The 25,877-nt window shown below is 41.5% G+C and overlaps 1 protein-coding gene across 1 annotated transcript in view; it reads right to left on the bottom strand.

The window, feature by feature from the left end:
• The window catches only part of robo1 (roundabout, axon guidance receptor, homolog 1 (Drosophila)), a 366,932-nt gene that overhangs the window by 316,741 nt on the left and 24,314 nt on the right, over positions 1–25,877 (bottom strand). The window contains exon 3 of the mRNA XM_058080084.2: positions 20,820–20,926. The gene's annotated coding sequence lies outside the window, so the exon portion shown is untranslated. The remainder of the gene's footprint in view (positions 1–20,819; positions 20,927–25,877) is intronic.

Here is a 25,877-nt window from a genome sequence, read left to right as displayed (position 1 = left end):
TTGCCTCAAAAATCAAGAAAACAGTTAGCAGCGTCCAAAGTGAAATAGGAGACGTCAGATTAGACGATAACTTTAGTTTAGAAAGCATTCAAAGGAATATACGGTACCTTGAAAAGCCAACAGTTGTCCTAGCAATACAACAGCTTAGCATCAGCGTGATAGCAGAGGCTATGCTCTACCTGACGGCAGTGACTAGGCACCCTCCCCCCATATAAGCGCTCCAGTGTGCACCCCCTCAAGCATAGTCCCGTATATAGCGTATTGAAAGGTAAGTACGTGAATTAAAAGCCAACCCTAGTCTCAGTCCTTAGTCTGCTTTCTTTGCTTTCTAGCAGTCAACGTGCATTTTTAACCATCAAAAGCCAGACTCTGTCATGACGACGCCAACAACGCACACATAAGCAACACAATAAAAGGTGTGATTGCCGTCCTATCTGACCCAGAACAGAGACATGTTTGTAAAGTTCTTCTAGTGCAGTACAAACACACGGATCTTGCTCAGGAGCCCCCGCAGGAGCACAGATACATGAAAGCTCTGCAGCGCTTACTCAGACGCCGTCGACGTTGCCATTACGCTGTCAGCGCTGACATCATGGAAGTTGGTGTGTTGGTGTGTGAAGAGAGGCTGTAGCGTGTCTTCATCCGATGCAAAAACTGGAGGGTAATGTTATATGGTATAAGAGGCGTCAAACCGCCATGGAGGGCTGGGACGCTGCAGGTTTTACCTCCAACCACTTGCTCCAGCAGGTGATTCTTAATTGACAAACTCCTGCCCTCAAATTGAAGGTGTTGATTATTACAATCACAGCTTTAGTGACCAGCTGGAAAGAAAGCCTGCAGTGTCTCGGACCGTCATGGTACCAGTTTGACAACAACAGCCTGATCAACTTTATTTTTCACACTTCCACCACCAGAGCGCAGCACACACACCGATTCCCGCACTTCCTGGTTCACAGGTCATGCTCAACCCGCCCCACATAGCTGGCCAAACACATGCCTGTATAGAATCTATACACACGAGAGAAACCACGAACGCAGTTGGTTCTTCTGTTGCAGGCATGTGTTGATTGATTTAAGTGCATTATTGCCCACTTTTAATGCAGTTCGGCGCAGGATCGGATATATGGATAGTCCGGTTATATCGGTATTTTTTCCGACTCCCGAGAATATCGATATAACGAGACTTCAGCAGCAGTGGGATTCCAACACCATGTATGTGTGGTCGAAATAAAAAAAAAGTTGATATAAAAGTGGATACTTTGTACTCACTTTGTAAGTCTTGATGCAGAAAAACAATTTGCTGCATTTAAGCATGCTCGGAAATCCTGGAAAATACACTCCAAACAATTCAAATTGAATGACGTGGTGTCAGTGAAAGCAATTGCTTAATACAGTTAATACATTTCTGCTTAATTGCTCATAATAACACGGTTAAAGTGTGATTCAGATGTTGTGCTATTATTTAAAAATATAGATTTTCCACGTGTGGTATCTTTTAGCTTGATTTAAACTTTCAGTTCATAGGTTGGTTGTAAAAAAACACACGCCTACACATTAAAATAGCATTGTATTTTGGGATTTTTTGGTGTTGCAAAAGGCACATTAGTTGTGAGATCACGGCATCATCAGTCGTTAAAGCCACGCCACCCATTAAAGCGCCCGTCTCCTCCTCCTGCTGCAGCATGCCCAGTGCCCCATGAAGGGAAAAGAGCGGGGGCATCATGCAAGCTTACCTTCCACATCAACCTCCCCCAATTAACTTTAACGGCCAATAATATCCCTTTATGTTGTTCGCTCTATTTTCTCTAGCCAAACTCCTCCGCCAAAGCACAGAATGTGACCGCCGTTCGCCTCCTCCTCCGACCTCAACCTCCTCTTCCAGACCTAAAGTGTCACTGGTTGAAATGGATTACCCGGGTGGCCCATTTAACCTTCTCATCCCATAGAAAGTAGAATTGGTTTACCAGAGAAAGAAGCCGTTTTGCAGGCAAAGAGATAATCCCTTAGCATGATGAATGCTTCTTTAATCAATCGACGTCGGAGGGAAACACCTCTCTGGTCACAGGCTCGGAGAGAAGATGGCCTTTCAAAAAAAAAAGGTCAGCCAGAGGAGGGTCACGGGGGTCAAGAGAGGGCCCAATGGATCAAGTCAAACCACTTATGAATATTAACAAAATCTTGGCCTCATTTTTAGAGGTTAAGGTGCATATGCTTCAGTTCTGAAGGGCTTTCTATGTCATATGGTATTGTTATATTGTAACTTAAAGAACAACAGGGGCCTTCTGGAAGCAGAACGGCTTTTTAGGGCAAAGGTTACGTTTGGCGATAACTTCACGGGTGAAGGTCAAGGTCAAGGGGTCAAACAATGTAATGGGATCTTGCCAAAAGTGGATGAAAAATGCACATCTGAGGCAACATTTAGCATGAGCACCTGTCTAATGTAAAAAAATATATAAATAAAAAAACAAAGGACGCTCCAGGACATCTTAAAATAGGAATCAATTTAAATGGAAATAATCTGTTCCAGAGTCAATCCTAAACCATTTGTTAACCGTTTCATGGGATTAAGAAACATTCTTGCCTGGAGCTGCAACTATTGTCTTTAGTCGATTAATCTGAGGCTTGTTGTTTCGATTAATTCAGTAATTGTGAGTCTGGCGCTTGTGTCGCTCACTGAAAATTACTGATACCTAGTAGTGACCAGTGTAGAATACTACATATCATTCACTGCATCTTTTAATGTGGCTTTTATGTATCGGTTTATCATTCACAACCCTGATTTATCTAACATGATTTATCAATATATTTCCTTGGCTATTTCACTGCTGTGTTTTTGTGCAATGACAATAATGGAAGTCTAAGTCTCTATTTTTCATAATCCGGAAGAGTGAAGTTGTGAAATTTGATCCAAAATCCAACACAAAAATAGTTGTTGATAAATTGGATGATGGATTAACTGTTGCAGCTCTATTTTTGACATTCTGTCATAAAAGTGTAATAAACTACAATAAATCAAACCCTTAAAAAATCATGCTTTTCAACATTTGTAACCATCCATCCATTTTCTATACCGCTTATCCTCACGAAGGTCACAGACATGCTGGAGCCTATGCAAGCTGTCTTCGGGTTCTACAGTATATATACAAGCTACCATATTCTCCACAACATAAGGCGCATCTGATCATAAGGTGCAGTCTCAACTACGGGGGCTATTTTTGTACTTAACACATACATAAGCCACACAGTATTATACGGCGTATTATAAGCCGTATTTTTCCACATTTTGGAACTCGGCGCACCCATAAGGCGCACCGGATTGTAAGGCGCCTCATCGATTTTTGACAAAATGACATAAATTCACATATTAACATCCAAAAACAAAACCACTCAATCTTTGATTATACACAGTGTGTGATTATTGTCTTTGGCCATGTTGGACTGAGCAATTCCGACATTCCACAGTGGTATCCGCTTCCATTGTTCCAAGGTTTTGTCACAACAGAGTCAATATCTACGGTCATCATCACACTTTTGCTCTTTGCCATCATTGTGTCGACATCACAAAGATGCGAAAATGCACACAGAAATGATATCATGCTAAATCAATTAGCATCTTGTACAATCTTTGGAGGCATTCACATTTAGAGGTTCTATCGTACGAAGGGGAAAGTACGTTAAGATGAAATTCCATGGCTGCAGCTTCTGCTGCCTCCCAGAGTATTTTTCTGAGGTAATTTTCTCCTCCAGCACGGCGGGGCCATCTTCCTCACAGCGAGCAACGCTGAGAGGTTTGTGCTCCATTCACAACACATTTGAATAAAACTTGCGGATCGGCGCACGGCCCTGCTGCGATGCATGAATATAAATGGCACCTCTGACGGTGTAGAATGGCAGAGTGGCAAATATAAATTCATTATCAGTCGGCAATTGGAACAAACTGTTTGGCTTTGAAAATACGCACCGCGCCGCCCTCGCAATCCCTCTTTTTGGGGAACTTTATAGGCGTTTGGCAATGAGGCGCCTGGAAAAATTCAGACTGAAATTGGTGGCTTGGCATGCATGATTGCACATAGCGCCGCAGCATTTGTGCATTTTTCTGAAACAGGTCATACTTCCGTGGTATGACCTGGTTTTCTGCCGCAAAATGCTGTGGCACCTCGTTTTTTCCGTAGAAAATAATGTAAATCACATTATTGCATTCCTGACACCCAAAAACCTTAAAAAGAATACATTTCATTTCATTTGTGCTTCTTATCTTCTTTATCAATGCTTTGGCCCCATGGATGGTTATTTAGTCGGCTTTGCATTCCGTGGCTTCACTCTATCAAATTGTTTCAAGCCGTTATGGAGGAGTGTCAGTAACCTAACATTGATGAGCCAAACGCCAAGACAATAGGAAGTACTGTAGAGAAACTGGAAGTAAAAAAGGAACAATGGACTCTCCCAATGCAGCAGTGAGTCTATATTATGTCTTATTATTATTGTTTTTACTATATTGGGTAATATGAGCATGAAGGTGACCATAGGGGTTTTCATTTATTTTTAGAGAGCTCTAACAATGTTTTAAAAAAAACGTATTTATAAGGTGGTCAACCAATTTTCAATACTGTAACTCCAAAAATAGTTATTTTGTTAATAGGGAATCCTACTTCATGGAAATTCTCCAATCATGGTTGGTTCTGGAAACAATGGAATGACAAAAGAAGAAATGGGAGTGAGACAAAATTATTGTGAGTAAGCAATAATGCAGGTCCTCTCGCAGTGCATCGCTGCTGATGAGGTTGAATGGAGTAAAACGCTCATTTTAAACTTCTTCAAAGAGCTTTAGGGTTATAGGACAAAAACGTCAAGTGGCAAACCCAAAAATGTCACCTGCCCTGAGCCAGAGAATCCCATTGGCTGTCCGTCAAGACAATAGATGATCCTGGTCCCAAATGAAGGTTGTTACTGGTGCCAAGTGCAGTAAAACGATAAACGTCTTCAAGGCCTTGTCTACTTCAATGCCACCAAATTCTAAAAAATGGCACCTTGACAGTCCTGATGGCTTCCAACGTTGCCATGACAAGGAGATCCCACCTGAGATGGGGAGCCATCATGATAATCAGTTTGCTTTTTTTCCTACAATGCAACAATGGAGCTTCATGTTGTGCATGGGCATCAAACTGCAGCTGGATATGTGGAGATGTTGAAAGGGGCATCCCTCATGACTGAAGGCCCTCGTTTGTGCGGTAATGACTGGCTTTGTCAACACAACAACGCTGCAGTTCATAAAGCCCGACTGACAAAATCACTCTTTTGGACCATCCTGCATGTTCCCCTGATCTAAATCCAATTGAGAACATTTGGAAGTGGATGGGAATGGAAGTTTACGGAAATGGACATCAGTGGACAGACAGTGGAAGCCATATTCACCACCTGAAGCAACATTCCAACTAGTGTCCTGGAAACCGCTTTGACCGCTTTTCATCAATTCTCTGATGGCAACACCAGGTCCCATAGTTATTGTAAACACAATAACTATGGGACACCAAAGATACCGAAAGCGCTTCACTTTTTCTACATTTTGTCATGTTACAGCCTCATTCCAAACTGAATTAAATTAATCTCTTACCTCAAAATTCTACACAAAATACTCCATTATGACAATGTGAAAAAAGATTTTTTTGACATGTTTTGAATTTATTAAAAATAGAAAACAAAATTTTACATAAGTATTCACAGCCTTTGCCATGAAGCTCAAAATTGAGCTCAGGTGCATCTTTTTTCCACTGATCATCCTTGAGATCTTTCTACAGCTTAATTGGAGTCCACCTGCAGTAAATTCAGTTGATTGGACATGATTTGGAAATATAATAACTGTCTATATAAGGTCCCACAGTTGACTGTGCATGTCAGAGCACAAACACCAAGCATGAAGTCAAAAGAACTGTCTGTAGACCTGCGAGACAGGATTGTCTTGAGGCACAAATCTGGGGAAGGATACAGAAAAAATTCTGCTGCTTTGAAGGTCCCAATGAGCACAGTGGCCTCCATTATTCGTAAATGGAAGACGTTTGGAACCACCAGGACTCTTCCTAGAGCTGGCCGGCCTTCTAAACTGTGAGTGATCGGGGAAGAAGGGCCTTAGTCAGGGAGGTGACCAAGGCCCCGATGGTCACTCTGTCAGAGCTCCAGCGTTCCTCTGTGGAGAGAGGAGAGCCTTCCAGAAGGACAACCATCTCTGCAGCAATCCACCAATCAGGCCTGTATGGTAGAGTGGCCAGACGAAAGCCACTCCTTAGTAAAAGGAACATGGCAGCCCGTCTGGAATTTGCCAAAAAGCACCTGAATGACTCTCAGACCATGAGAAACAAAATTCTCTGGTCTGATGAGACAAAGATTGAACTCTTTGGTGTCAATGCCAGGCGCCATGTTTGGAGGAAACCAGGCACTGCTCATCACCAGGCCAATACCATCCCTACAGTGAAGCATGGTGGTGGCAGCATCATGCTGTGGGGATGTTTTTCAGCAGCAGGAACTGGCAGACTAGTCAGGATAGAAGGAAAAATGAATGCAGCAATATATAGAGATATCCTGGATGAAAACCTGCTCCAGAGCGCTCTTGACCTCAGTAGACTGGTCATGTACCTTGACCATATAGACAGTAGACATTAGCACACAGCCAAGATCTCAAAAGATTGGCTTCAGAACCACTCCGTGAATGTCCTGGAGTGGCCCAGCCAGAGTCCAGACTTGAATCCGATCGAACATCTCTGGAGAGATCTGAAAATGGCTGTGCACAGACGTCTCCCATCCAACCTGATGGAGCTTGAGACTTATTGCAAAGAAGAATGGGCAAAACTGCCTAAAGATAGGTGTGCTGAACTTGTGGGATCATATTCAAAAAGACTTGAGGCTGTAATTGCTGCCAAAGGTGGATCAACAAAGTATTAAGCAAAGGCTGTGAATACTTATGTAAATGTGATTTTTTTGTTTTCTATTTTTAATAAATTCAAAACATGTCAAAAATACCTTTTTTCACATTGTCATAATGGAGTATTTTGTGTAGAATTTTGAGGTAAGAGATTAATTTAATTCAGTTTGGAATGAGGCTGTAACATGACAAAATGTAGAAAAAGTGAAGCTCTGTGAATACTTTCCGGATGCACTGTATTCCGACTATGAAGCCCTCTAAAAAAAACGTGTTGCATGGTTTGATACCCACGCTGTGATCATGCATTAACATGTGCACGTATGATAACATGTAATAGTTGCAGTATCTTGCCATATTTTGATGATTTAAAACACTATGAACACTTGGGTATGGGTATCAAACCATGCAAAACTGTTAGAGGGTTTTTTTAGAGGCCTTCATAGTCGAAATAGGTCTATCTCAATGACAGCATTGTAAGATAGCTCAAATTAACTTGTTTTCTTGTGTTATAATGCACAGAAAAGGGAAATATATTTTTATGTTTCACATAAAGATTGGGAATGATGGGCAAAATTCCAAAAAATTCCCTTTAACAATATTTCAATTGGTCTTAAATTTTGATCAAGAGTGTATAAAGGTGCAGTAGATAGAAAAATAAATATAAAAAGGAAGAACTAATAAGTTTTCCGGTTTCCTCCCACATTCCAAAAACATGCTAGGTTAATTGACGACTCCAAATTGTCCATAGGTATGAATGTGAGTGTGAATGGTTGTTTGTCTATATGTGCCCTGTGATTGGCTGGCCACCAGTCCCCAAGACAGCTGGGATAGGCCGGGATCCTCGTGAGGATAAGTGGTAGAAAATGAATGAATAAATTAAATTATGAAAATATAGAAAATGTATGAATATAATCTATGAACCTTAAGGACAAAGTCAACTAGTTCTACACTGAAGATGCCCCCCTCCTTGAACCCCTCTTTTATCAAATGGAACAAAGGAAAGTCTCCAGTAGTAGTAGTTCCTGGGTGTAAAAGTACTATCCTGAAAATATTTTCTTGATTTGATGAAAGAGAAGTAAACAAGTTTCGTGTTAATCAATGAAACTTCTTGTGCAAGAGCATGGAGTTAGTAAAATAAATAAAAGATTATCAGTGAACGTTGTCAGCAATCATTCTCTACAGATGTGCACCTTTCGCTTCCTTGCCTCATTCTTCTGCCTCTCCGCCTTCTAATCATCCGCCGATTCAGTTCAACTTGTAAGGCAGCCGCGGCCATCTGTTTCCATCTACTTTAATAACAGCTCAACGCTTATTCCCTTATTCATAAGACTCCAGCAGGCACTCTGTGGCGGGAGGAAAAAAAATAGGGGGGAGAATAAGGGGAGGAAAAAAAGTGCAGGCAGTGTTAGTATGCACATACATGCCTCTGCTTTGCGACAATCCTGCAGAGATGGGGGGTGGATAAAGGGTGGAGGGAATAAAGGTGAATCGGAACAGAGATCACATTCGGAATATCCTGAGCATGTCCACCAGGGCATCCTTGAGGAGGACTCGGCACAGTGAGACCGCCGAGCACCGAGGCGATCTTTAATTAAAGCGTGGCAAGTGAACACAATAAATATTCCATCCATGTACACAAGCACCCACTGTGGAAGTGGAATGGATACGCTGTGAGCAAGCTCCTTATTGTGTGGTTTTATTATTAATATTCACCCTGCCAGCCAGTTGCTGGATATGCAGAGGAGTGAACCGCACGTTTTCGCTAACAAGCTAGGACAGGGGTCTCAAGCACGCGGCCCGTGGGCCAAATGTGGCCCGCAGGACACGAGTTTGAGGCCCCCTCCTTGATATGAAAGTTTAATGTTAGTGCGGCCCGTGCAAGTTTGATATGGATGCTGTATGGTATCATGTACCCAGAAAAAATTATTACGCTTGATTAATGTTCATGTTAAAGGTTAAATAACTGTTAATAGTTATCCTCCCTATCCGTGTGGAAGTGGTAAGTTTTTGGCTATTTAAGTTGAAAGGAAATAACTTGACGGCTATCGTTTAGGTCGCTAGCTCTCTAGTTTGCGAGTTAGCATGTGTCTCAAGACCCTGCAGTTGCGCAATATGTTGTAAATAAAAAGAGTATGTGACTATAGTCGTGTTTTGTCATGTCTACAGGGCTCTAATAATGCTTTGTTCATTTTAATCTGAAAAAAATCATTTGTCTACCCACCACATATGTGGTTTCTTAAGTTTTATTATTTGCCGTTTTATTGTTATTATTATATTTATTTATTGATTGATTTTCTTTATTATTGATTTTTTTGTTTATTTTTCATCTTATTTTGTGTAGAAATTTTTTTTTAAGATATTTGAGAACAGTGGAATGTTTTATCAGAGCTTTTCTTGTAGAAAATCGAAACCAAAGTAAAAAGTTTATTCAATTTTTCAGTTTTTAATAAATACTTTTTTTTTTGGAAAACCTGATGCGGCCCAGTCTTGCCCAGACCCTAGCTCCAGTGGGCCCCAAGTAAATTGAGTTTGAGACCCCTGATCTAGGATCCTGGAACAGCAGTAAAACTAGTCAACATAATTGCAACATAACACAAGTAGATGTCAATGTTCAACTTGAGAATCATGGAGTTAACTCATTTACTACCAAAGACGTATTCATACGTTAGCATATGCGCTACGCAAATGTGACGTCCAGGTGTCCTTCGTGTGCGAGAGGCTGCAGCCTGCAGCTTCTAACCATTTATCATTCCTGTCTACTTCAGCAAGCCGTGCATTCGTCTCTCCATCCATCAGTTCAAACAGTCTTTGTTCCACACGTGGATTCATCTGTCATGGCCGATGTGACCGCCGGCCTGTGTTTCCTCTCATGGATCATTAGTGTGTCCGTACTGTGGCCAGGACAACAATGAATTTCACAATGAATTTATTTCTAGTCTTCTTTGATTATTGATTGAAAACCTGAATGAAAAAGCAGGCATCCGCTGCCTTCTGAAGCACAGATGCACCCGACCCCCTCTTCTGTGCCCAGGAAGGAGATACAATATCAGTGTGATATCAGTGTGCACAACGGCTGTTTCAAGCGTGGCGCAAATGCTCACTCGTCACGTGTCACGCATCCCCCCCACACACACAAGGAAAGTTCCTCCTGTGTCTGCATGCTCCCAAATCCGTACTGAGGCGGTACTCATCCCCACAGTTTGCCCACACTCGCAAGTACAGCGGGTCACTGCCTGACATTTGATCACATTGCGAGCCTCAAACGCACCACACCCTGCCAAGTGTTCAGCCCCGAATGTCGCACCAATCGAAGTTTTTCAAAGTGAACCATTTTTAAGGAAGTCCCACACACTGCAGACATGCTTGGCGAAGGGGATCAGCGTTGTAAAGCTAGTATGGGCCGATGTCGATACTGTCCTTTTTCAGCTGATACCGATCTGTGGCTAATTGGTTGGAGTGACCCTGACAAAAACAGTACTACAAAAGACTTGTAGAGTCTCACTGATAATAAATCTAAATTATGGGGGGGGAATCTTATGCGTAGGAATGTCCAGCATTGTTTTTTACGATATGCCGATTTTGTCCAATTGTCAATATCCAATACCGATATGTGCGACGAGACATACGGTACAGTATCTCCTGTGCTGGAATGAATACATAATACAGCATTTTTTCTCTGTCGATTTTCATGATTAGGAAAAATCTGATACCGATATCAACCATTATCACATACTACAGTATTAATTGGCCCTGTATCCTAGAAACCGCCCATGAATGATACGAGAAAAGGCGGAAATGATACTGTGTCAAAGCCAAGGGCAGTGATACTGATAAAATATAGAGTTTAACCATGTCCAGTATCAGCCCCCATAGCTGTCCACTCAGAGCGCGCTGCTCTGGTATCGTGCCCGTGAAACGACCAATCAGAGAACAGCGCACGAGAGTGAACACACAGCGTTTGTTTTGCTGCCGTCTGTGCTCTGTCAACATGTCAGCGGTTGACACTCCCGGCGAAAGACAAATAGGGAGAATAGCAAACAGAATATTAGAAATGGAACGTTTTATCACCATTGATGAGGAGGACACTCTTGAAATGATCAAAAAAACTAAAAATGCAAATACAAGTCGGAAAACCAAGGGCGACCTCAAGCTTTTTTTTAATGGCTCATCAACTGCAAGAACGAACGAAGACTGGTAGAAAGTACTCCCCCGCCTGAGTTAGACAGATACGTGTCTATGTTTATTTTATCAATCAGAAAAGAAAATGGGGATGAATACGAGCCTGATTATTGTTGAAATATTTTTGCAATTATTGTGTTTACACTGTTTAGATATAATACATGTAATAAACTGAACATTTTCTGGAAACAAAATGGTCTTTTGATTAAATAGTCCGTGATAATAAGCTCATGATTAAATAGTATGTGATAATAAGATCATCACATGGTTTGTCTGGTATCAGGCCCAGTATCATGCCCCCTAACCCTAACCCTAACCCTAACCACATGATACCTGGCCTGATACCGAACAGACCATGTGATAACCTATAAATATCACATTTTTATGATGCTATCTCTAGTTATGCGAGTTCTGGGACATTGGAAAACCGTTAAAGGACTTTTTTTTTTTCTTAAGGAAAGAATGGCATACGTTACAAAAATAAAGCTGTAATGTTGGAAAAAAATATTTATGTTCCAATATGTCCTTATGATGCCTTCAGGGTAGAGGAAGCCAGAACAGCACTAAGTACCTTAGTACTTAAGGTAAGGTATACCTTAGGTTCTATTAAAAAGAAAACAAAAGGTCTGTATATACTGTATAAACAGGAAACATTTAGTATTTCTTGGTGCTGTTTGTAAAAAGGGGTATTTTGCAATGAAAACAAAGAGGATCAACTCGCTAATTTGATTTCCTGGCTCCACCACAAGCCAATTAACCTTTTAGTGAGGTGGTAAACAAGAGGGGGCAAGGGGGTGTCAATAGAACAAATGTGAGAAGTTAGTGAATCTCTGTCTCTATTAAACTGCATGATGCTGCTCCACGAACTCACTCGCCACCAAACTGGTGAATGCGGCTGCACGAGCGTCGACCTTTCGTCATGAGTCACGCTTCTTGAGGAATGCTAATGGCACCCTCCTTTGGGCCAGGCACTGCAGCTCAAAAGGACAAAGAGTCAGGCCAGAGAGGCTCTGCAGGGCGCCCTGTGATGAGCACATGATTAGGGGGACAAACCATATTAGGGTCAATAAAGTGACGCCCACTGTGGTTGTTAAAAGGCAACTGAGACAATAGATCAGCGCTAATTGGTGCAGGAATATGGAGCGTGCAGACACAAGGCGACCATCGCTCATGCAGGAACACGAGACTTTGAGCACGTGTATGAATGTCAACATTTATGGGATTGCTACGTATTGCTATGCTATTGCTATGCATACCTTGTGCCTGTATTTATGCCATTCATTATTAGTGGTGACCTAACATATAGGAGAGATCCAATGATACATCTAATGAACGGATTCCAAATGTAATATTCTATTTAGTCATGTCACGATAATGGATATACTGATTTATCGAATGATAGGAAAAAAACAGATCAGTAATTATGAGCCCTTGATAAATTGACATAATTTCACCTTTCCCGGCGAGAGAGTGCTGCTTCTGCAACAGTTTGGTGGATATTTGGTCTCAAACACACGGCCCGCGGGCCAAATGTGGCCCGCAGGACACTAGTTTGAGGCCCCGCCTTGATATGAAAGTTTAATGTTAGTGCGGCCCGCGCAAGTTTGATATGGATGCTGTATGGTATCATGTACCCAGAAAAAAATATTACGTTTGATTAATGTTCATGTTAAAGGTTAAACTGTTAATAGTTATCCTCCCTATCCGTGTGGAAGTGGTAAGTTTTTGGCTATTTAAGTTGAAAGGAAATACCTTGAAGGCTACCGTTTAGGTCGCTAGCTCTCTAGTTTGCGAGTTAGCATGTGTCTCAAGACCCGGCAGTTGCACAATATGTTGTAAATAAAAAGAGTATAAATGTGACTATAGTCGTGTTTTGTCATGTCTACAGGGCTCTAATAATGCTTTGTTCATTTTAATCTGAAAAAAATAATTTGTCTACCCACCAACTATATGTGGTTTCTTAAGTTTTTATTATTTGCCGTTTTATTATTATTATTATATTTATTTATTTATTACTGATTGATTGATTTTCTTTATTCTTGATTTGTTTATTTATTTTTCATCTTATTTTGTGCAGAAAAATAAAAATTAAGATATTTGAGAACAGTGGAATGTTTTATCAGAGCTTTTATTGTAGAAAATCGGAACCAAAGCACTGAAAAAGTTTGTATATTTTTCTGTTTTTAATAACAGGGGGGGTTTTGGAAAACCTGATGCGGCCCAGCCTTGCCCAGACCCTAGCTCCAGTGGCCCCCAGGTAAATTAAGTTTGAGACCCCTGCCGTTGACAGATGAAAAATATTTTCTCTTGCTGGGAATCACCAAATACAATAACTTCTGCCTGAGCTTGTTTCGAAAAAAGAGACGGAGAGCAAGGGAGCTTGAGAGGGCAGAGACTTTAAATACAAGGACTTCTGCCCCTCTGTGACATCACATAGGGGCAGTTTTACCTCTCCTTTTGAAACCGAGCGTTTTGAGCCATCCCAACCTTCTTTCAGGGCTCACTTCCAAATGCGCAGACCTCATTATCTGAAACTTTGGCATGGTTTAACACCAGAATACAACATTCCAACTACATTTAGCGGTAAAAAAAAATGGAAAAAAAGCATCATAGGTCCCCATTCCAGACAATGATAAGCCAGTAATTGCTTTAAAGATTATTGGTACTACAAATGCAAAGCAACCTCCAACCCTAAAATGACCTTCCAACCCCCCTCTTCACACCCCCCATCAACATGCCCGCCTACACCTGCTCCAGTGGCTGTGCTGACACGCTATCATCAGGTCACAGGTACAGAGCAAATCACCTGTCAACTGGAATTGCCCCGTGGAGGAAGTATGGGAATTCGATGGTGATGCATTGTGATGACGCTTCCACTCGTCTGTCAAAAAATAAATGAATAAACTGACAGCCAATGGAGCGGAATCCATTCAAAGGTTGAGTCAAGGATTCCACGGTCGTGTTGGTTCAGGGGTCAAATAAAACAGAGGGATTAAAGAGCGGAATGTGTGCCGAGCGGCAACAAATTGCCATCGGATTATTGACAGGGAAGACGTGGGCTGCCGTTTGATTGCTCTGGTGATGGAGCCTGGAACGCTCTTTTCACGCTGATGCTGCTACTATGGATGAGGAGGAGGGAAAACGAAAATATCTCACCCACTGTGACTGCAGAAAGCAGCAAAATTTTGACCGAAAAAAGACAATGCCAACATGCTAAGTGGCACAGCAGGTGGACGGCAAATATGAAAACATGCACAGACATTCGTTTGAAGCAGTGCAATTCCATCTACCACCTAGCAGCTGGAGTTGCGTTACACATCCTCACAACCTCATCAGGTGTTGGCATCGAACACAAATACACAAACTGTTCCTTGGACGTTGTGACTGCTCAGAGTTGGTTGGCCATTCCATTCTGAAGTAAATCATGATCACTAACAAAAAGTTCATAGAGCTTGGCCTCGTTAAGTTAAAAGGCATTATAGCACCTTCAGCACCACTTATGGTAATGGTAATGGTTTTATTTCATTTGAACATGCATCAGATTACAATTGAGTGCATCACATAATCAGTTCACAGTTCCACATGTCCAAAAGGAGTAGGAAGAAGCAAAGCTTATTAAATCCTACCCCTCCATCTGGTACTGTTACATTTGTTCACTTCCTGCTTTCCTAATATAGTTTAATTTTATTGTATTTTATTGTATTTTATTGTATTTTATTGTATTTTATTGTATTTTATTGTATTTTTTTATTTTATTTTATTTTATTTTATTTTTGTCCCGTACCAAAGTATGAGGTGATATGAGCATCCAATGCCATAATGGGTACCATAGTAAGTGTCAATATAGTGATATATATAGCACATCATGACTGGTTCAAGACTCTTCATCCTTGTATTTAGCAAACATCAACTGCTTGTATTGTTTCTTGAATTGGCTCATCGTTGTGCATTGTTTGATTTCCTTACTCAATCCATTCCATAGTTTGATTCCACATACTGAAATGCTATGGCTAGCATAACGTAGTCCTAGCATAGAAGTGTTTCAAATGTACTTCATCCCTGAGATCATATTTCTCCTCTCTTGTAGAGAAGTATTGGATGACATTTTTAGCTAATTGCTTATTTTTAGCCTTATGCATTATTTTAGCTGTTTGAAGATGAACTATATCAGCAAGTTGAAGTATTTGTGATTTTAGAAATAAGGAGTTAGTATGTTCTCTGTAGGCGGCATTATGAATTATCCTTACTGACCTTTTTTGCAGTACATTTAGCCAGTGAAGATTGCTTTTATAGTTATTAGCCCATATTTCCACACAATAAGTAAGATATGGTAGAACCAGAGAGCAATAAAGAGTGTGGAGTGATTTCTGATTGAGAACAAATTTTGCTTTGTTCAATATTGAAATATTTCTGGCCACCTTATGTTGTATATTTGTAATATGAGGTTTCCAGCTCATATTTTCATCTATTGTGATCCCCAGAAATGTATTTTCCTTCACCCTTTCAATGTCTACACCGTCTATTTGTATTTGCTGGTACGTGTCCTTTCTGCTGTTATCAAACAGCATGATTTTAGTTTTACTTAGGTTCAAGGACAATCTATTATCATCAAACCATCTTTTTAGTGTGACCATTTCTTCTCTGATCTTTCTAATGATTTCGTCTGTACTCCCTCCAAAACAAAAAACAGTGGTATCAACCGCAAGTAATACCAGCTTTAAGTCTTTGGTAACTTTGGAGATATCATTGATGTACAAGTTGAACAGTTTTGGCCCCAGTATTGACCCCTAGGGAACTCCGCACGTAATATATGAAATTGCAAATGTGTATTCTCCTAGCTGTACGTATTGCTTCCGGTTAACTTAGGTTAAGATAATCACGATAATTGATGAATCGCTAAAAAATAATGATGAGCCCTCGATAAAACCAGTGTCTCTGGCAAATCAGACAAATACGATAAGATGATGGACACTGGTCATGTCATTCAAGACCATAGCATGGAAAACTGAAGTGAAACGTAGCACTTGAGAGCCCCCTGGACACATGAGCCAAGCCTATATCATGTGGAACCGCCATTATTTTGCCAATTTGGCAGCAATGGGGTAATAAAACCAGTGAGCATGCAGCAGTGGAGTGGTGCAACTGTGCTGTAAAAGCACCTTGTTACAATATTATATTGTTGTGTGCGCGCTACCGGGCCCATCCAGCATTGTCATCCTCCACCCTCGTCACCATCTGCAGCCGTGAATACGATGACTGTGTTTGAAGGGTGCGGCAGACAGGTTTATTGGGGAAGTATCATGGTGTGAAAATGCGCAGGTGAGTCACTTCCCTTAGTTTGTCCTTCAAAAGGCAGCCACATTACCGTCCGGTGGCATAAAACGTTTTAGTGCCCTTCATAAAACGGCGCTGTCTTTGCACACGTTTCCGCTTTGAAACGTCCATTTCTTCTCTGGAATGTAATGGGCTTCGTTGGAGGACCTAATTGGCAGTCGCCACAGACGGCGTCCTTTGAGTGACTGGAGCGCTCCAATCAGCTTTCAAGTCCTCAAAAGTGACTTCTTTCTTCATTGCAGCGGCAGCAGGAGTGGCGGCGGCCAGATGGGATGATAATTGAACAGGAGAGGTAGAAGTGGAGTCTGCGAGAGCGGCATGCTGGCATCAAACGAAAGACTTGACAATGGTTTGTGTGCTCACTCAGCTACTCTTATGCCACAAAGACCACGATGCCTTTGGTGGCACTGCTTGATGTTCAGAGACAGAAGAGGGCCATTCATGTCCGAAAGCATCGCATTTACTTAACCGTCTACGTCAGGGGTCTCAAACTCAATTTACCTGGGGGCCACTGGAGCTAGGGTCTGGGCTAGGCTGGGCCACATCAGGTTTTCCCAAAAAAAAAAAAAAACGCATTTATACAAATATATATATATATATATATGCAAATATACAAACTTTTTCAGTGCTTTGGTTCCGATTTTGTACAATAAAAGCTCTGATAAAACATTCCACTGTTCTCAAATATCTTAATTTTTATTTTTCTGCACAAAATAAGATGAAAAATAAATAAACAAATCAAGAATAAAGAAAATCAATCCATCAGTAATAAATAAATATAATAATAATAATAAAACGGCAAATAATAAAAACTTAAGAAACCACATATAAGTGGTGGGTAGACAAATTATTTTTTTCAGATTAAAATGAACAAAGCATTATTAGAGCCCTGTAGACATAACAAAACACAACTATAGTCACATTTATACTCTTTTTATTTACAACATATTGCGCAACTGCAGGGTCTTGAGACACATGCTAACTCGCAAACTAGAGAGCTAGCGACCTAAACGGTAGCCTTCAAGTTATTTCCTTTCAACTTAAATAGCCAAAAACTTACCACTTCCACACGGATAGGGAGGATAACTATTAACAGTTATTTAACCTTTAACATGAACATTAATCAAACGTAATAATTTTTTCTGGGTACATGATACCATACAGCATCCATATCAAACTTGCGTGGGCCGCACTAACATTAAACTTTCATATCAAGGCGGGGGCCTCAAACTAGTGTCCTGCGGGCCGCGTGTTTGAGACCCCTGGTCTACGTCTATGGACTGCATACTTGAACCTCCATGTCCCCATGGGCTTTCATGCGAAGCAATCCAGGTTCTGTCAACACTATGTTTTGTTTGTCTGGGATGAGACTCCCGTTCTCAGGTCATGGTTCACATCCAGGAAAGACCGGATTGCACCCTTGGGGTTAGGAGTGAGGTCTTGCCTCAGGTAAAGGAGATCTCTCAGGATCTCCGCTGTACCAGACTGTCATGGTGAAAGGAAAGCTGAGTCGTAAGGCTAAGTAGAACATTTTGTAACGTTGTCTTATTGTTGTATGAGCAACAGTCAATATCACACACTTTGGGTGTGTTTGCTGTGTTTGAAGTGCAGCACTGACAGCAGTGTGCTCGTTTGGATCCTGCCTGTTTTGGATCCTTGTTTGGGGTGAATCTCCATGACAGTGCCAGGCTGTAACCCCTGGGGCCGTGCGGGGAGGAATTGGAACCATATAGAACACAGAAATGACGTCTTCAAGATGAAACACTCTTACTGCAAGTCTCAGACTCTCTGCACTATGAGGTGTTCAGGGGCACTCGTAATTTTGAGTCTTTATTTTGAGTCGCTAATTGTTTTTCATTTTTATTCACGTACCCCCCATGGCAATAGACGTACCCCACTTTGGTAAGCACTGATATAGAGTATATAAATTATACATATATTTGGATGTAATAAATCAAACCAGAAGTGACAAGAAAAAAAATGGAAAAACGTAAAGTGCCTGCACCCACTGCACATTTTTCATGACTTGACAGGCAAATATGCTCATGGATTACTTGTACTATCAAAGGGGTCAATGAGCAAAAGAGGCAGGAGATTTTTTTTTTTATTCAATGCTCGCAACAAAAACACGCACATTTATCTGCACGCCCCCTCTGCGTCTCTCCCATAGGACCCACCAAATCAAACATGATGGATTGTCCAGCTGATAGACGTCCGAGCTTGACTTTAGCGTGAGGCTGATAGCGTTTATTACCTCTGCCATGGAGGTTTGTTGTAGTCAAAACTGCATAAACACAAAGAACGTTTATATCGTCGTTGTAACCGCTAACACCAAATTGAAGGTGCATTTGGAGGATCCAAATTGTCTAAAAAAAAAATAAAAATAAAAAATATATAAAGTTTGTTGTTCAAATCTGTATATATTTTTTAACTGCTCATTTTTTTCTCAAGAAGGATGAGGAGGAGAATATACCATCAAAGGTTCTCCTATTTGATGATGTAGAGCAGGAATGCTGGTGGAAAACAAGCAAGATGCCTGGGTTAGCCTGCTGCTGTGTTTAATGTAACTGTCAGGAACACGCATGGCGGCCTCTGATGCGCATTTAAAGGCAATGAGAGGCGTTCATTTGATTGGTTAAGGTTACACTCGGTTGTGTTAAATCCTCTCTGGCCTTCTCTCCTCCTTCTTTGCCACGTGCACCAGTGGGAGGGACGGGGGTGTGGGTGCACCGCGCTGCACCTAACTGCAGTGATCACAAAAATTGCAAGGTGCGCTGGCTACACCCCGTTGGCCCACCCGCCCTGGTCTACAAAATTTGTGCCTATTGTATCAAATTGTACACATCTTTTAATCTCAAACATCAATCTTTCCATTTTAAAGCAAAAATAAAGGAATTGACCTGGAAAAAAAAAACAAAAAAAAGAAATTGTATTATCACAACTCATAATGACTCAAGTCATCACTTTTGTACAATTGCTCTTTTTCCATTTTTAGTTTTCTTGTTTTAAGAACGTGCTAAGGGCAGATAAAAAAATGGCTGTGGGCTATACGTGACCCCCGTGCGCCACTTTGGTCACCCCTGTCCCAGCTCTAAGAGGTTCAGTAACTGATTTCTAACTGATTTTGCGGCTGGCAAGTGTTTAGGCCTTGCCGTAGTCCTTTTTTTTTTAGATGTGCTCTTGGTATTTCTTCCCCTCCGTTGTACCGCTTGCTAAAGGGCTACAACGCCATGCAACGCCACTGGCAGATATTTAAAAAGGACGTACTTAATACCCTCACTGAGCGTGCATCTTTAATGCAGCATATTTGCCTGCGGCGAGGCCAGGCCAACTTCATTCTTCCTCTCTCCTTCAGGGCTTTTATGCTGAAAGACTTCCACTCTTTCCTGTTTGTTTTATAACAGTACCTCAGGGAGAACAAACAAATCAAAAATGATTTGCCAGTCTTGTGTGTTGTGTTCATGTACCTGCACATGTTGGCAGATATTGTCCCTCACATGGTTTTCCTAACGAAGTTTCCTGTTAGTTGACAGCGCCGTCATGCGTGGAGAAGCCAATAGTAAGAAGGCGACCGGCAATTAATATCAATTAGGGGGGTAAAGTGTGTGAAAGTGACTTCAGCGTGCGAGTGTCGTTTGCCTCATCTGTGCACTAAATCCACACAGGCCGCCTTGCAAATGGAGCCCATATATAAACGGAGTCCGGCGTGCTGTATTTCACACTCCACTAAGGCTCTTAAAGCCAGGATTTAAGCCTCGACTGCAGTGTGAAATGCCACCGCCGCCGCCACGGTTGCCCTCCTCATTATTGCAAAGGTGAACTTTAGTCCGTCATGCGCACGGCAAAAAGGCCGAGAGGCCCGCAAGCTAATGTCGACGAAAGGAGCGGAGGCAGTCGGCTGAACAAAGAATTATGTAATCAATACGGCCGGCAGAGGAGGTGGTGATCTGTTGACTCGACTGATGCTTACATAGATTTCCGCTCTTTCTCACGCTGCAGCCGTCAAAGCAAATAAAAGATGATATGGTTCAGTCCAAAGCAAACACCAGTCGATCGAAGGTACCTTGAAATGGCGAGCCGTGTCTCGATGAAGCGAGGTCACGACCAAAGCTCTCTAGATTAAAACTGTTGGCCTGAACAATGGACGGATGATTTCAATTAAAGAGCACTCAGTGACTGAGCATTGTTCTTTGACAGAAACGGAAAGTCACATCCCTTTTGTTTGGTCATGCAGAAAAACAATCGCTAATACATTGTCCTCTGTGTCTACCATGTGTTTGTTGTTGTTTTTTTAATCTAGTTTTATGCTGGGGGGGGGCAGCATTTGGCTCCCAAACATGCATAACAATATGCGTCTGCAATTATCGCTGCTGCTGAGAATTGATGCACTGACCTTTGCTCACAATGTGGCAGCTGTCATCAGGACGTCCCTCAGTAACAACTTGACCTTCTTGGGGTGTTCTTTCACCAAAAGCTTTGCTCTTCCTGGGGACTTTTATTCTGAAATGCAAAGATTTGAATTGAGCACAACTGAAAAATGTTGATCTCCACAAAAGACTTGGCGATCATTATGTTTCATTTATATTTATATTTATATTTATATTTATATTTATATTTATATTTATATTTATATTTATATTTATATTTATATTTATATTTATATTTATATTTATATTTATATTTATATTTATATTTATATTTATATTCATGCATTCTAGCCAAGCACATCCCAATGTTGATAATGTGTTTTAGTCATTCCGGATCGCACATCTCCACCAGAACAACATGAACCAGTCACTATTCCATGTACCATACTAACTTGCAGTAAGGCATCACAGCTCAAAACAGGAGAGCGAGTCTGTCAAAAAGAGAATCTTTGACTGCCATTTTTACAATACGGTAGTCCTTAAACACAGCAGACAACTCCTGTCATATAGAAGATCTTTGACAAACAACAGAGCCATCCCAAACTTCTTTCAGGGCTCACCTCCAAATGCGCTAACCTCATCACCTGAAACTCTGGCATGGTTTAACACGAGAATACAACATTCTAACTACATTTATAGGTCAGAAAAGTGGAAAAAGTATCATGGGTCCCCTCAAGAGTGGAAGCCGGTGATTGTTTCGAAGCTATTAGATTCCAGTATTGAATGGCTTGTCCGTGAGCCTCGTTAAAGTCATTTCATGGTTGCATGGTTCATTTTCAAGCAGCGCTGTGCATTTACGCAGATTTTTTTTTGAAAAAGGCACATCCCTTAGAATGAGCTTCATTCGTCTGTTTTCTCCACCCAACTTGAAAGGCTGGCCTGCGGTAAAAAGTGACAGCCTCTAGTGGAGCTGAACGTTAGCATTTATTCTTCATCATCACATTTGGTTAAGAACTTAATTGGTTCGAGGCAAAGATGCATAAATAACGAGGGGAGTCGAGAGCAGACCTCCCCCAAGGTCGAACAATGACGGCAAATAGTTGCCACTTCCTGGCATTGAACTTATCTTCGGCTATTTTCTATTTCAATTGTGAAAACCGACTGACTAAAATGTGGAATAAGAAGAAGCCCCACCCTCAGACAAAGCGCTACATGTTTCCTTCCTCCCATCACAATTAGAAAGAAGCGCCTGCATCCATATTCATATCCGATTATGAGACACATCCACTCCGCAGCACACGAGGCCTCCAAAGTTGCTCCGGTGGGCTCGAAAACAAGGCATCAAGCCCCCCGCAGCCAGTCAGGGTGTCACCTCTTCTCTAATCCAGCAACACCTTCAGGACGCTTGGAATGAAAGCTTTGATATTGTCTGAGGAAGCCTCATGCAGTAGATGGATGTTAATTATGGCTAATAAATGCAACCTTCTCCTCCCCCTCACCTGCGTCCACCATGACGCGATCGCCTCGGATGGCTGCCAAGGAGATGCAGCACCGTAATGAAATAGCAGCACACACACGCACACTTTAATTATTTGTTGAATACATTTGCAAAAAATCACAGCTCTCAGGGCAATACCAGATGCATGCTGCATGTCTGGCATGGCATTAAAAGAAAGGTGGGCGGCTCCATCCAAATACCAATATTAGTACAGAGTATAGCTATCAGACTGATTTCAATATTTGGTATTTCTCTTCTATGTTTACTGTCATACATCGATATTTTTGTTGTGTTGGTCAAATTCATTCATTTTTTACCGCTTATCCTCACGAGGGTCGCGGCGGGGGGGTGGGGGTTTGAAACCTAACCCAGCTGTCTTTGGGCAAAAGGCGGGGTACACCCTGGACTGGTGGCCAGCCAATCACAGGGCACATATAGACAAACAACCATTCACACTCACATTCATACCTATGGACAATCTGGAGTGGCCAATTAACCTAGCATGTTTTTGGAATGTGGGAGGAAACCGGAGAAAACCCAGGCATGCACGGGAAGAACATGCAAACTCCACACAGAGATGGCCGAGGGTGGAATTGAACCCTGGTCTCCTAGCTGTGAGGTCTGCGTGCTAACCACTTGTCCGCCGTGCAGCCTGGCCAAATACAACAAACCCCAAATAATAAGTTACACCCCTAAAGGGTGCCCACATCTGGAAGTTCAGATTTCCAAGTTTGCTTGAATGCAGCATTAGTGTCCTTTGCAAGTAGGTAGAAAATGGCGAAAAACAAATGCATCCATAAAAATGTCTATTTGTGACCCGCAAAACTCCCCTGTGACCTTGACAGTGACGATCTGCGTTTGGATCCACATTTGCAATAAAACTGTTTACAATGCCATCCAGAACCCTCCCCCTTTCCTCTCCTAAGTCGTCATTGTTCCCTCACAACACAATCTAGGTTAAAGCCCTAGATGTACATATTCTTATTGGACTCATTTCAAATACAAAATGTATGAATTATAACGTAAGATGATGGATAATCAGCCTGGTCATCAGGGTCGGACTAGAGGACTAGAGGACCAAGTCGTGTAATCCACTACCGCTTCCATCGCCAAACACAGCACACAACTATGGTGTGTTTAAGGAATGCCGAACAAACTGGGAAATCACAATACTTGATGAATGAACATTATTAGTGAAGCATAAAGACATAAATACGTTTAAAAAAAGAAAGGGCACATTGTTAGCGGTATGTGGTAAATTGTACCAGTATAGCCACGCACTTACAGGTTATTGTAGACTTTTGGAGGAGTGGTTAGCACGCAGCCCACATGGCTAGGAGACCCGAGTTCAATTCCCCGCTCGGGTATCTCTGTGTGGAGTTTGCATGCGTGGGTTTTCTCCGGGTACTCCGGTTTCCTCCCATATTCCAAAAACATGCTAGGTTAATTGGTGACTCCAAATTGTCCATAGGTATGAATGTGAGTGGGAATGGTTGTTTGTCTATATGTGCCCTGTGATTGGCTGGCCACCAGTCCAGGGTGTACCCCGCCTCTCGCCCCAAGACAGCTGGGATAGGCTCCATCTCGCCCGGGACCCTCGTGAGGATAAGTGGTAGAAAATGAATGAATGAATTAAATTATGAAATTATAGAAAATGTATGAATATAATCTATGAATCTTAAGGACAAAATCAACTAGTTCTACATTGAAGATGTCCCCCTCCTTGAACCCCTCCTTTATCAAATGGAACAAAGGAAAGTCTCCAGTAGTAGTAGTTCCTGGGTGTAAAAGTACTATCCTGAATTTTTTTTTTTTTTTAGATCAAAAATGTGCCAATTTGCAGATCCATGAATGATGAATCACAAATGTACAATGCAAATTTTGTATTGATCCGATACTAGGTAAAGCCAATTTACTTGAATTTTTCAAAATCATTGAAAGACTCTTATTTCTTGATTTCATGATTATAATTACATGACTAAAAAATTTAGGCAAAGAAATAAAAAATATATACAGTAAACCTCGGATATATCGGATTCAATTGTTCTCACTGGTTTTGTCCGATATAAGCGAAATCCGTTATATGCGTATACCGGAAAATGTCCGTTTTACGCATATATCGGATTTATATCCGGTATATGCGTAAATCGGATTGTATCCGTTATAAAAAGGCACTTTCTTGATTATGTTTCCAATGTACCTGGACTGGGCAATGAAAAGAGACGTAAGGTAATGAGAATTTAACTTTATTGGACTCTGAGCATAACAAATTGTTAATTAAGCTAGGCCCTGTTACGCCGTCAGGCCTACGTTATTTCCAATAGTGAGGTTAAGATCTCATTCACTGCTGTGCTAGTATTATTGACGTCACTCACTTTTATATTTGTCCTAAATCTGGAGCCAGGAGAAAGACACGATGCGGCCATCCGATATATGCGAGGGAAATTGGAACGGGACTGGAGATTTTTGTCAGAAATAGGCGAAATCCGTTATAAAAAATCTGATATATGCAATGAATTTTTATTGGAAATGCATTACAGAAAAATTGGTTCTTTTTTATCTGTCCGTTGTGAGCGAATTTCCGATATATCCGAGTCCGATATATCCGAGGTTTACTGTACATCAAAAAATCAAATACAACACAAAGTTGTATTACTGTAAGATAGACACAATCACAATACTATTGATATTTGGATGGCTCACCCTTATTACGTATATTGAACACACAGTACTTATAGAGGGAATCTGAGTCCATCTGTTATTTGACATAGAATAGTGACAGGTTCATGAAACGTTCCGGTGGAGATGTTCTATCCAGAATGACTAAAACATATTGTCAACATACGGATGTTCTTGCACAGGACGCAGGTGAATTAAATGAAGTATATTGCTCATGAAGGCTTTTGAGTAGAGCGACATTTACCACATTCATGAGCTGTTGAGAGGATGACTATTTTTCATTACTCCTTAGACCAGGAGGAGAAGTCAAAGGCCAGCCCTGTTAAAATGTCAATACAGCGTGTGAGCAGAATCCGCAGGTCACGTTCTAATACACTGCAACACACTTCTAATACCGCATCACTTCATCCTGACATCGTATTCACGCTCACACCTCCTCCAGCTTCAAATGCAAACCTCCTGTGGGTTTGTTTCCCCCCACCAGCTGCCGCCTGAGGTTAGTGTTTGCCCTGCGCCTCAGAAGATCTCTGCAACACAGGAGCTTGTGCAGCTGTCACGGTGTGATCCAAGAATACATCTCTTGCACAAGACCTTTGTGCACACCTCACTTTTTTTCTTTTTTTTGGTTTTGTTTAGAGAACAACCCGAGACTGAATGCCTGGAGCACCAACTTATTTGGGCTCGGGCCACAAAAGGTGAGAGACAAAGGAGAGAGAGGGAGGGGAAGACAAAAGGGGAGAAGAGCGTTGCCTCATCTACCGATTAAAAGCAGAATATTAAAACATCCTCCATCAGCGGAAACAACTAAGAGGAAGAAAACAGCACTCGGGTGGAACGGTACATTTACTGTCATTTCTGGTGTATAAAAGACACTTAAGTTTAAGCCGCACCCCCTACATTTAGAGAA

Source organism: Doryrhamphus excisus, linkage group LG8 (assembly GCF_037039965.1).
Source record: "Doryrhamphus excisus strain RoL-2023G ecotype Guam linkage group LG8, RoL_Dexc_Guam_v1.1, whole genome shotgun sequence".
NCBI classification, from domain to species: Eukaryota; Metazoa; Chordata; class Actinopteri; order Syngnathiformes; family Syngnathidae; genus Doryrhamphus; species Doryrhamphus excisus.
This window is presented reverse-complemented; position numbering and strand designations above follow the sequence as displayed.